Source organism: Rhagoletis zephyria, unplaced genomic scaffold (assembly GCF_001687245.7).
Source record: "Rhagoletis zephyria isolate East Lansing unplaced genomic scaffold, Rhagoletis_zephyria_1.1 Rzeph_scaffold_04508, whole genome shotgun sequence".
NCBI lineage: Eukaryota > Metazoa > Arthropoda > Insecta > Diptera > Tephritidae > Rhagoletis > Rhagoletis zephyria.
Window position 1 is genome coordinate 1071 of NW_016161591.1, and position 11479 is coordinate 12549.

Here is an 11479-nt window from a genome sequence, read left to right on the forward strand (position 1 = left end):
TTTTTTTTTTTTTTTTTTTTTTTTGTGAAGGTGTTGCTCATTTTCGACTACTACTTTAAACTTGTACTATGTTATACTATCACTTAATGGGCTAAAAAACTGCATACTCAAAAAAATTATAAAAAATTAAGTAACAAAATTCAAAATTTTGATGAAAATTTGTTGAATTTTCATTCACATTGTTTTTTTTTGGGTAGTAAGCTACATTTTCATAAAAAAATAGTAAAAATTTTTTAAACAAAGAAAATTAGGCAAAACTTGCTAAAATGTCTCTGCCCTATTTACGTTCTCGCATACAAGTGAGCTTCGCTTTTATTTAATTATATGTTGACATACATACGTATGTATGTATGTAGCTGCGCCAGCTGTTGGTTGTGTTATTATTTAACGTTAAATAATGCCACAACAAGACATGAGAATATCTTTTCGCTCGAAGTGCCAAATGCAGCCGATATAACGTTTCCTTTACGCAGTAGTTGCGAGTGCACTGATTGTGACTTTTCTCGGAAAAACGTTGTGCCTTTAGGAGACAAAAGAAGACTTCTGTCTACATTACTGAAATGCATAATTTTCTAATAAAATAGTTTTGAACTGCATACAAACTGTGTAGTAAAATTCACAACCAGTGCGGCACCAACAATGCCTGCAGTTGATAACAAAATAGTTTTAAATTGTTGATCAATTCATCGCGGAGAGCTTATAAAATATTCAACACGTTGTCAATAACTACAAACGTATGCACACACATAGTATGTATGTATTTACCATTTCATGCGTATTTAGCATGCAAGTATGAATGTACATTAGACCGCATCACGATGTATGGGTAAACTACTATGAGTGGTACTCTGTGTTAAATGTTCAAAGTCGCTTGGAACAAATTGAGTTTTTTTTTGTGATACGATCTAATGTACATATCTACATATATACATACATATATGTATATATATATATACATACATACACATGTCAGCGCCCTTGCCCAGAAACGTGTAAACACCGGGCTAAATGATAAATTGCTTTCTAAACATTTTAGGAAGCCGAAATTTTCACACCACAGCAAATATTAAAAACAAAAAAAAAAAGAGAAAAAAAATATCTGGCCGCAATTTTACGTAGTGTTTTCGCGCAGCTTAGGAAATTGACATGCCAATTCAGTACACCGCGTACAATAAGCTTAGCAAGGGCGCTAAGCGACTACATATGTATGTATGTATGTGTATACACATCTATTGCTCTGTGATTAACGGTATCACGCAAATATGCTTTCACGCGCCGGTATAATTCAGCTTTCGATTATCTCTTTTTAATGGCCTTTAGTCAGTTGATTCAGCAGTTTAGAGGGCTTTGCGTGTTGTTATTTAAATGAATTTATACATATTTAGTACATTGCGTTTAGGTGATATATACAAAAATCAAAGCGACACGCTTTCCAGCTTGCCTTTTTTTAACCCGACAGCAAGTGTTCAACACTGTCTGGACCAGCGAGACAAATGATATTCGACGTTTTTCGCTCTATTACATTTCAATGATGGTCTACATGGCGTATGAGTAATACGGGAAATTTTTTAAATGCACGACTTTTGCCTGAAATAATTTAAAAACAAATATGAAACTGCTAATGCAATGATCTTAGGTATTGGTGAAAGGATTCCTTAAGGGTATATCGGTGGAATCTGCCCTGCACGCATTTGTGAAAGTCAAAGAGGAGTCCCTTAAGAACAAATATTGTGCAGTAGACCCTTCCTTGGCATCGAAGGGGCTTTCAATGATGTGTTACCTAGGGCGATGATAAGAGCTCGGAGCTCGTACTATTCACAAGGAGGTACAAGGTGCCCCATGTCTAGGGCGTTTCACTTGTTCACTTTGACAGGACCGATTTCTTGAGCATGTTGCTGGACTGGAAGCTATCATGGAAGCCAAATATTTGAGGAGTGTGTAAAAAAGGCACCGGTTAGTCTTTACTGCTGCAAAAATGCCATGGGGAAGATATGGGGCCGCTCCCAAAAAGGTATTTTCAAGACAATCATGTTATACGGGGTCATTGTCTGGCGGAACTCACTTTAAAATACCACCTTTGTTAGGAAGATAGAGCGTGTGCAAAGGACGGCCCTCGTTGGCATCAGCAGAGCGCTCCGGACCACTCGTACTATAGCGCTATTAGGCTCAAAAACTCTGTGTTTTCTTTCAACCCAGCGTATGGACATTCAACAATTCTCGAAAGTTTCGACTTCCTGCCGGCAGAAACGGACCAAAGTGTTCCGAAGCTGGCCCCAAAAGGATCCTTCTCCAAGCATATCCCTCCAAGGGACGAATGGGAGAATGGTAGTCTCTGGAGTAGGGGTCTGGCAGACGCACGGATCGAAGCTGGACGGGAGAGTTGGAGGATGTATCTACTGTCGGGAACTCTCAGTAGATCTTATGTACAGATTTAAGCACCTTGGTGCGCATTTCATCAACACTCCCGAAAAGCTCTACGGAGTGAACATCAGCTGCCTGCGGAAATTTGTTGTGAGCACCCAGCTTTTCTCTTAGTTTAACACAGTTCCCATTCGAAGAATTTGTCTAACGGACAGCACATTGAAGCAAAACATCCAAATTCATTCGAAGTGTTACAAAAAGCAGTTAACATTAAGCGACTGCTGAATAAAAAGTGCATACAATTTGAGATTGTATTGAATTTATTCTGGAATTCTTGGAATTATACATATGTACATATGTACTATGCGCAACATATGTATGTAAATGGGAAGTATGTTGCCAATTTGTGGCATATGATTGTTAATTGTAATTACTTTGATAAAATGTAATGCGCATGTATGCCACAAACCCACAATCGACTTAACATAGACCAATAATGAAAGTTATTTAGAGGTGATTGTTCGAGCTTTGTGACAAGTGTTGCGGAAATGTGATGTTGACCACCATAAAGAGTAGCCAGCAATGCATAAAGCACACACACATAAATACATACATACATACATAAAGACAAACACACATACCCAAATAGAGAGCCGCAATAACCATTCGACTAATTAACTAACAAATGCTCTCGTATAGCATTTATTACAGCAATGAGACTGGGTCCGCGCATACACAAACAGGGAAGCGTGTTTCGTAGACCAAGTAAATATGTAGTGAAAGCCTTGCAAGTTCTGAATGCGTAATGTATGAACTCGTTCTTTTATATGTACCATTTCACCGCATTTAGATTTTCGTGGAACTGCCTTCAATGGAAATGCTGCGGTTTATGCGCCAGTTAAATTACTTGTTTTTGGAAAAGGAAAATAATGAAGCAAACATAAAAGTTGATTATGAGTGGGCCGATGGTGCTAGTAATCTTTTAAATTCTTTGTGCAATGTTAATAAAATTGAGTTGTATTCCAAAACTGTCATGTCGCGAATTTGCAGCAGAGAAAGCCTTAGAAGAGGCACATCCTCGAAATATATCTGCATTATGTCGGACAGTCAGGCAGCCCTACTGGCACTGAAGTCACACAAAAAAAAAATGCTAAGCTAATATAGGCTTGATTTAATGTCCTTAACGCTCTTGGACACATGAGTAAAGTTTTATTAGGATAAGTATTGGGTTAAAAAACACACAACCGACGTCAATCCTCATATAAAAATTTCGGATCTAAATAAATGAAATTAATATGAGACCACCCTTGAAGTACCGATAAAATTACGGTAAAAAAGAATTATCAAAATCGGATTTATTATCTAACACTTTTTTAAGGGGTTTCCGAAATTTCGAAACCATGTGGAGTTTCGCGATTTTCAGGACTAATTCAGGATTTTCAGTACTATTTCGGGATTTTCAGGACTACTTAAGGATTACTATTGTATTGAGCGACTAGAAAATTTTTCAGGCAGTTTCCATAATTTTTCGGGACTTTGCAGGAGTTCAGGATAGTTTTAGGATTTTCGTGACTGATTCGGGATTAATTTTATATAAGGAATTTAGTAAAGGCATGAATACCACAATACCTTTGCACGCGGTATTTCGTGAAAAAGTAACTGAATACTTTTATACTCAGTGTTTGCTCTTGCGAAGAAAGTGAACACTTCTACTTAAAGTATTTAGCATATTTAATATACTCGTATGTAAATACGATCATAACTAATCTGTGTTTACCCTGCAAAACATTGTGCGACGAATCTCTAAAGAGAATATTCCGGCATTGGTGTCAATCGGGTACAATTGGGCACTAATTAGTCCTAAATGCTCTCATACGGGTAATTGGAGATCAGCTAGTGCCAGACCCATCCCTAACGGATATACAATTAACTGTTTTATGATAAGTAGCAGAGTTGTGAAAAATGCATTAATTTTTTAATGCATAGCATTTTATTGTTAATTTAAAAAATTAATGCATTCATTTTTGAAATCTAATGGTTGATAAAATTTCAGTGCATTTAATTCCGAAGAAATAATGCTAATTAATTTATTTTTGCATTAACATAAAAATTTTGGAATTTCATTAGCATTATATTTGTCAGAATTAATGCACTAACATTTTACTAAGCATTAGATTCTCAAAACTAATGCATTAAAATTTTTATTTGCATTTAGATTAATTTTTTACATTAACATTATTGCGTAATGGTATGTTAATGCATTACAAAATTAATGCTTTTTTGACAACTCTGATATTTATGTAGGCAGTTCGAAGCGAGTCATGCAGGTTTCGCCTTTGTTGCTTGACTGTGTGCTCTACAATTGATTTGTTCGTTGAGAGCAAAAACATTGCTGGGTTATACTAAATCAGTTTGAGATACTTGAAACCAGCTTTAAGTCGACGACTTGTGCAGCACTTTAATATATGTACATGCATTTATGTTGGTATGCCTTAAGCTCGTAGAATTTCTTGCAAAAAGTGTTATTCAAAGTTATTCAAAGTAAATTTGAGCTATCACCCCTTACTTCAACCATTTTCATATAGAGGATCGATTAACACAGTTCTAAATGCCTTAAAAATGTCTTTGTATATGTATTCGTATGCACATAAATACATATGTACACTTTCTAACTTTGACGCACGTAATTCTTCAAACTAAGGAAAACTCATTTGCATTTCTGATACCAACAATTTGGTATTCGCATGCATGATTGTGTGTGTGTATGTGTGTGTGCGTATTTTGTGATATTGGGTTGCATCGTTTGTAAAAAGCTATTGAGTAACAGTTTAAATTTGTTTGGTAACAGTTTAACGAGATCACCATAAATGCATAAATACAAACATACACTTTACATAAGCGAAACATATCAACATACCGCTCGTTTGTTTGTTGGGAGAACGTCACAATCCAAAAGGAGGTACGTATTCAGAAATGACCGCCAGCACTCGTTTTAATTTGTTTAAAGCAACGATATTTCTGAATTGTGTCTAATAAAAAAGAAAATTCGTCAGCTTGCAACTTTGCTCATTTCTGAAGTGAAATTTCTTAATCGAGGTCGGTGATGTTTGCTTTAAATATTTAACGACACGGTTGCGTTGAACGCCACGGCGGGGACAAAGTTTAAGATAAAGGTAAGGATAGATAAAAAGATAGCGATGGAGATGATAATGTATATGTGGATGAAGATGATGTTGAAGATAAGGATGACGAAGAAGAAAAATAATAGATAATAATAAGAAAAAGTAAATAGATGCATACTAAGACAAAGATGAACATGATGACGAAAATTAATACTTATTATGCGGAGGAACAAGACTAAGATGAAAATTAAGGCTAAGGCTAAGCAAAGACAAAGCCCAAGAAAAGGACAAGGATAAAGACAAAGTCTAAAACAAAAACAAATACTAAGAAAAAGATAAAGACAAAGGCAAATATATGAGAAATAATATAATGAAAACTTCTTTCTATCTACCAAGTTTAACTTGTTCCACGCGCAGGTTCTACACGTACTCAGTTTTTTTTACGTTGTGAATTTATTGGTGTCCTTTTTTTACACTTTCATTAAAAATTTGCCAAAATTCAGCGGTAAGCCTAGGTCATGGCTTGAAACTTACACTTTATTATACTGAAATTTAATGGGTTGCAAAACTGCGTACTAGGGTGGTCCAAAAATACAAGCGGGAATTTTTCTAGATGGAAAAAAGGAATGCCCGTATTTCTTTTCTTGTTAAAAAGAAGATATTTTCCAATAACAATACACAATCGTTTATTTAACCATTTATAAATATTAACTATTTTTTAAAGGCCCCCAAAAACCTCAAAAAATTCAATGGGGGACCCACAAAAAATCGTTAGTACTCAAAAATGGTAAAATAAACAATTGGGCATTATTATTGAAAGTCTTCTGAAAGAAACTGAGTTTTTCGATAGAAAAATACAGATTTTTAGGAATTCTATACCATTTATACGAAAAAGTGTGTTATGCCCATATAAAATACATGGAAAACTGCATGGGCTTTAAGGCAGTTCTAAATATCATAAAAATATCCATTTAGAAAAATCCTTAACATTTCGTTATTTTTTTTTGACCACCCTACTGCATACTCTTTTTTTCTAAAAAGAGCAATATTTTAATTCGACTCGGATTTTTGGGGTTTTCGTTGTAGTATTAACAATATTTTGATAAAAAAATATGCCAAAAATAAAACAACTAAAAACAGCTGCCCTTATTGTAAAAAACTCTCTATACCTAAACTTTACTGATGAATCCATATGCGTACATCAGAAAATATATATTTTTTTAGTAGTACACTCTCATACTTACATGCATATAAAAATACATAATATCCATAGTCTATTTTTGTGTAACTTTGCAAAGATTGTACGTCCGAATTAAGTTTGTACATACATATGTATGCATAAAAATTATACGCTCAAGTACTTTTCGCTTTTATTGCGGTTCAGATTCTTCGGAACCCTTTGAAAGCAATGCTGGTCGATTATTCAAAACTACTTGATCCAAATGAGAACATTTAAGTTATTACAGTGAAAACCCGATTATGATTGATATTTAAGCTACATATTGAAATAATGAGGTTGTTCACGCTTGCCGGCGTATCAGATTATGTGGTTATGCGGTTATATTTTTTATTCAGTTTACAACAATAAAGTACACTACGCAATAGTAATTTTTAACCAGATAACCAAATAACCAGGCAAGCGTGAACAACCTCAATATCATTTTTCAATTTATGCAAGTGATGAAAGCTCCTTCAAACAATATATGTATGTAAGTTATTGTAGGTTTAATTACAGAGTCTATTTTACAAAATTGTTCGGCAGTGCATGTGAAAGCTTAATAAAAATATGTACACTTCTATACATACATACATACGCATATACATAGTACGTACCTACCTGTGGATGCATGTAGCGCAGCAATTATGCAGAATTTAAGTAGCTAAGTATGAAAGCTGCCGTTTACCATGATTTTTCATTGAAATTCACACACACACACACACCCATATGCACATAAATAGCGTGCGCAAGTATGAGTGTTAATGTGGGTGGTATTTATGTAGTATATGCGCTTCGTTTTAATTGCGCCAACACATGCGTAAATGGCCGTCGCATAATGCCAAGCGCCACAGCCACTAGCGCCTCCACGGCGTATGAGTGACATTTCATGACAATTCATTATTAAAACGGTTATTATCATAAAGCTGTGACTTTTGGGACTTTTCAGCGCGGCATCACGACAAAAGCCTGCACGAAGAGAATGACCAAAAAAGAGAATGAAAAATTATGACGTGTTAGTATGTGACACTGACAGCGATTAAAGTTAATTTAATTTTTTTTATTTCCAACTTAATTTAAAAATGCCGAGCAAGAACACTAGCAAGAGAATAAGGATAAGTAAATAAAGATAGGGTTCTTTTTTTTATGTATGCAAAAGGATGCGGTTGTAAATGTCAACAGAATTGTAAAGGGAGCAGCAGAGAAAAGAACGCTTAAATTTACCATGCACGTGAATTGGAAATGTAACTGCGATTCTTCCATTTACCCATTTTGTTTGCTAGTTGCAGTTCCGTTAGATCTCTACGGCTGCATTTATTTACGGATTAACCGTTTATTTGTAATCAAATCTTAAAATACGTTTAAAACGTGGCGTACGTTTACACTACCTTTTTTTTTAACAAGTATTAAATGTTCATAAAAGCACTTAAATCACAAAGTAGTTACATGACGATTCTTCAAATACAGGGCACAATTTAAAGTAAAAAAAAAGATTGAAATATTGCGAACCAATTGAAGTGTGCATTTTTGCTATGCTTCTTCAGCAACTGCTGCAGCCAGATAGATCGGCTGTGTTCGGTTGCCAACTTGTTGGCCACGAGTGGCACGGACGCGGCAGGAATTTAATTGCATGAACTTCATTTTTGTGACACCTAGTTTTATGATACACCTTACAGTTTGGTTGAAAAATGAAAAAAAAAATATATATAATTTATGTGAACTTTGACCTTTGTTTCAGTACAGTACGAATTATTGTAAGCTTACCTTTCTATATTGAGCTAACTTGACTGGGCTAAGAATCCTTTTTTTAAACTTCTTTAAAATCTCACAAAAAGTACCTAAATTTAGCCAAAAAAATTACCTTTTAGAAAGAAATGAATTTTTAATTTTTTATGAAAAGTGCAATGTCATCTTTGGTTTTTGTACAAAAAAAAAACAAAAAAAAATTAAAAAGCAGCAAATCGAAAAAGCATCACACATAGCTTCGAATATCAATAAAAATACGAATTAGAACGAAAAAATTTCGATTTTTGAGAATGTTGAGTCATTTTTCAAAAGTGCATGATACAAGCGATTTTGATAATATCGACAAATAAAAAATATGAATGCGCTTCTTTTCCGAGTAGAATAATTTACTAAAATTTCTTAAGAGGCAAATAGCTTCTCCTTCTTCAAGGGATACATAAAATTTGGTCTATGTTAAGCAAAGTATTTTAGTTCAATTCAAAGTTACTCGTGAACTGTACAGCAAACTATGGGTCAGGAAGGGATCAAACTGGGCCAAATTTAAAATCTTGTCACTCGGTGGGTTTTGGAGTCGCTGATTACGCATATGTAGTCAGATTGGAAAGATTCAAAATGGCGGACGATATTTTGAAAATCGATCGGATTGGCTTGAAACTTGTCACTCATTGAAAACGGCGTACTGAGTATGGAGACTGAAAATTTTCAAAAGGCATTGAATCTCAACAGAGTCTATATAGTTATTGTTGTTAAAAAGTAAGTCAAACATATCTCTTTTTGTAAACTGCGTCATGTTGGATTAAAGTGGATAGCCAAAACCGTCTGCTGCGCTGCTGAAATCCTGATGATTCATAATATAATACGTGAATAATTTGAAATATAATGCAAAGACACATCTAAAAATTTCGTGACAGAAAAAAATCTCCTCTGTTGTCTGAATATTTGAATCAGTCAACTTTCATCGTCATTATTCAATTTCTCATTACCACGCTTTTATCAACTTCATTTCTTGTTTGTCCAGACAGCTTTGCTATAATAAAAGTTTCTATAAAAACTAGTCTACACCTTTTTCAAGAGTATTTCAGAAAACGGCAAATGTATTTCAGAAAAGGCCAATAAATTTCAGAAAAACTCAAATGTATTTCAGAAAAAGCCAAATGAGATTCAGAAAAACATAATTGTATTTCAGAGAAGTTCAAATGATTTTCAGAAAAACGCAAATGTATTTCAGAAAAGTGCAAAGGTATTTCAGAAAAGCACAAATGTGTTTCAGAAAAATATTTTTAGAATACAGTTGTGCTTTTCTGAAATTCATTTGTGTTTTTCTGAAATACATTTGCCCTTTTCTGAAATGCATTTGGCTTTTTCTGGAAATCATTTAAGCTTTACTGAAATACAATTGTGTTTTTCTGAATTTCATTTGACTTTTTCTGAAATACATTTGGTCTTTTCTGAAATACATATAAGCTTTTCTGAAATTCATTTGGCCTTTTGTGAAATACATTTGTGTTTTTCTGAAATACTGTTGAAAAAGGTGTAGACATCAACCTCGTCGGTAGCTATTATATCAAAGGACATCCAATTAGCAAGACTAGAGGTAGATGTCTCCTCGCCGGAAGTAGTTAAATATTTAACAACCGCATTATTATTACTATGCCATAATATGCACGAAGCTTTAGCGGATCCGCATGATACGCCATTTCTTTAAATAAAATTAATTGCTGCTATATGTATGTACATATGTTGAAAGAGAAAATAAATAAAAAACTCAGTTTCATAAAATACAATTCATTTAAAAAGAAGAAAATATAATACATTTTTTTTTATATACCACGCTTCAATAGATGGACTAAAAAGTAGAAAATAATATTTCTCAGTCCAATAGAATTTGTTTTGATAACTTTTGAATTTGAAATTTTGGCAAAAGTCATTATAATTTTATGAGATTGAAAATGAAAAAAAAAAAATTGTATTATATTTATTTTTGAATATTTTTTTTCATTTTATTTTATTAGATATTAAAACTAAGTTACTCTCCCACTAGCTTAAAAAATGTCTCAAAACGTGCCAAAAGTGTCCAGAGCGGGAGGAACGCAAAAAACTACACTTCGTTCCCGGATTCGAAAAATCACCGCTTTTTCATTTTACATCATCCTTTATATGATTTGCAAAATATGGAAAATACGTCAAACATTTGCTGAGCCATAGTTTTTGAGAATTTGAAGAAAAACAATGATTTTATGTGTATTTATCTTATATGGCTAATATTTAAAATTATCGCGTTGAACAAACCTAATATAAAACTTCTTCATACATTATTTTTCAACTACTTTTTTCTATCTATCTATTAGTCGAAAATGGTTTGAATCAAATTGATTACTTGAGTTTTGGCCACTTCTTATTGAACTGTAGCAGCTTCGAGATTTGCATTTATTTATTTTTTTTTAAATTCTGCCTTCATTTTAAAAACAATTCACTTATTCGGTAATTCAATAAAGTTTCACTATCATTCAAATGACTCAGATATTTCTTCGGTGATTTTCATTTTAAAAGCCTACTGATTTTTTTTGTCAAAAAATTCAGATATTCACATTCAAAAACTTTCACACAATCCTTTTAACTAATAACTCGTTGGATTCGAAAATTAAAAAAAATTGAAAATTTCATGATTTACTGCTAGGCCAATAAAAATACTTTATTTCCAGAAGTGTTCAGCTCGACAACATCTTAGCGTACATCCTATGTATGAATGTTCATGCATTGTTTATATTTTACATACCTTAAAAATTTAAAACAATTAGATACATACATACATACATATAAGCGTGTATATATGTACGAGTATGTATCTGCGAATTAGCGCTTAGCCGACATGACTCATCATGCACAATGCTATTGATAAATGTAAGCCGTGAGGGTAATCTGATAGCATGGCGACAGTGCTACAATGTCAAATCCTAAATGAGTGCGAGTGATTTTTTGTTTGCTCGTGGGCTATAAAACATTCCTGAATACATAGATATATATGTAAGTAGTT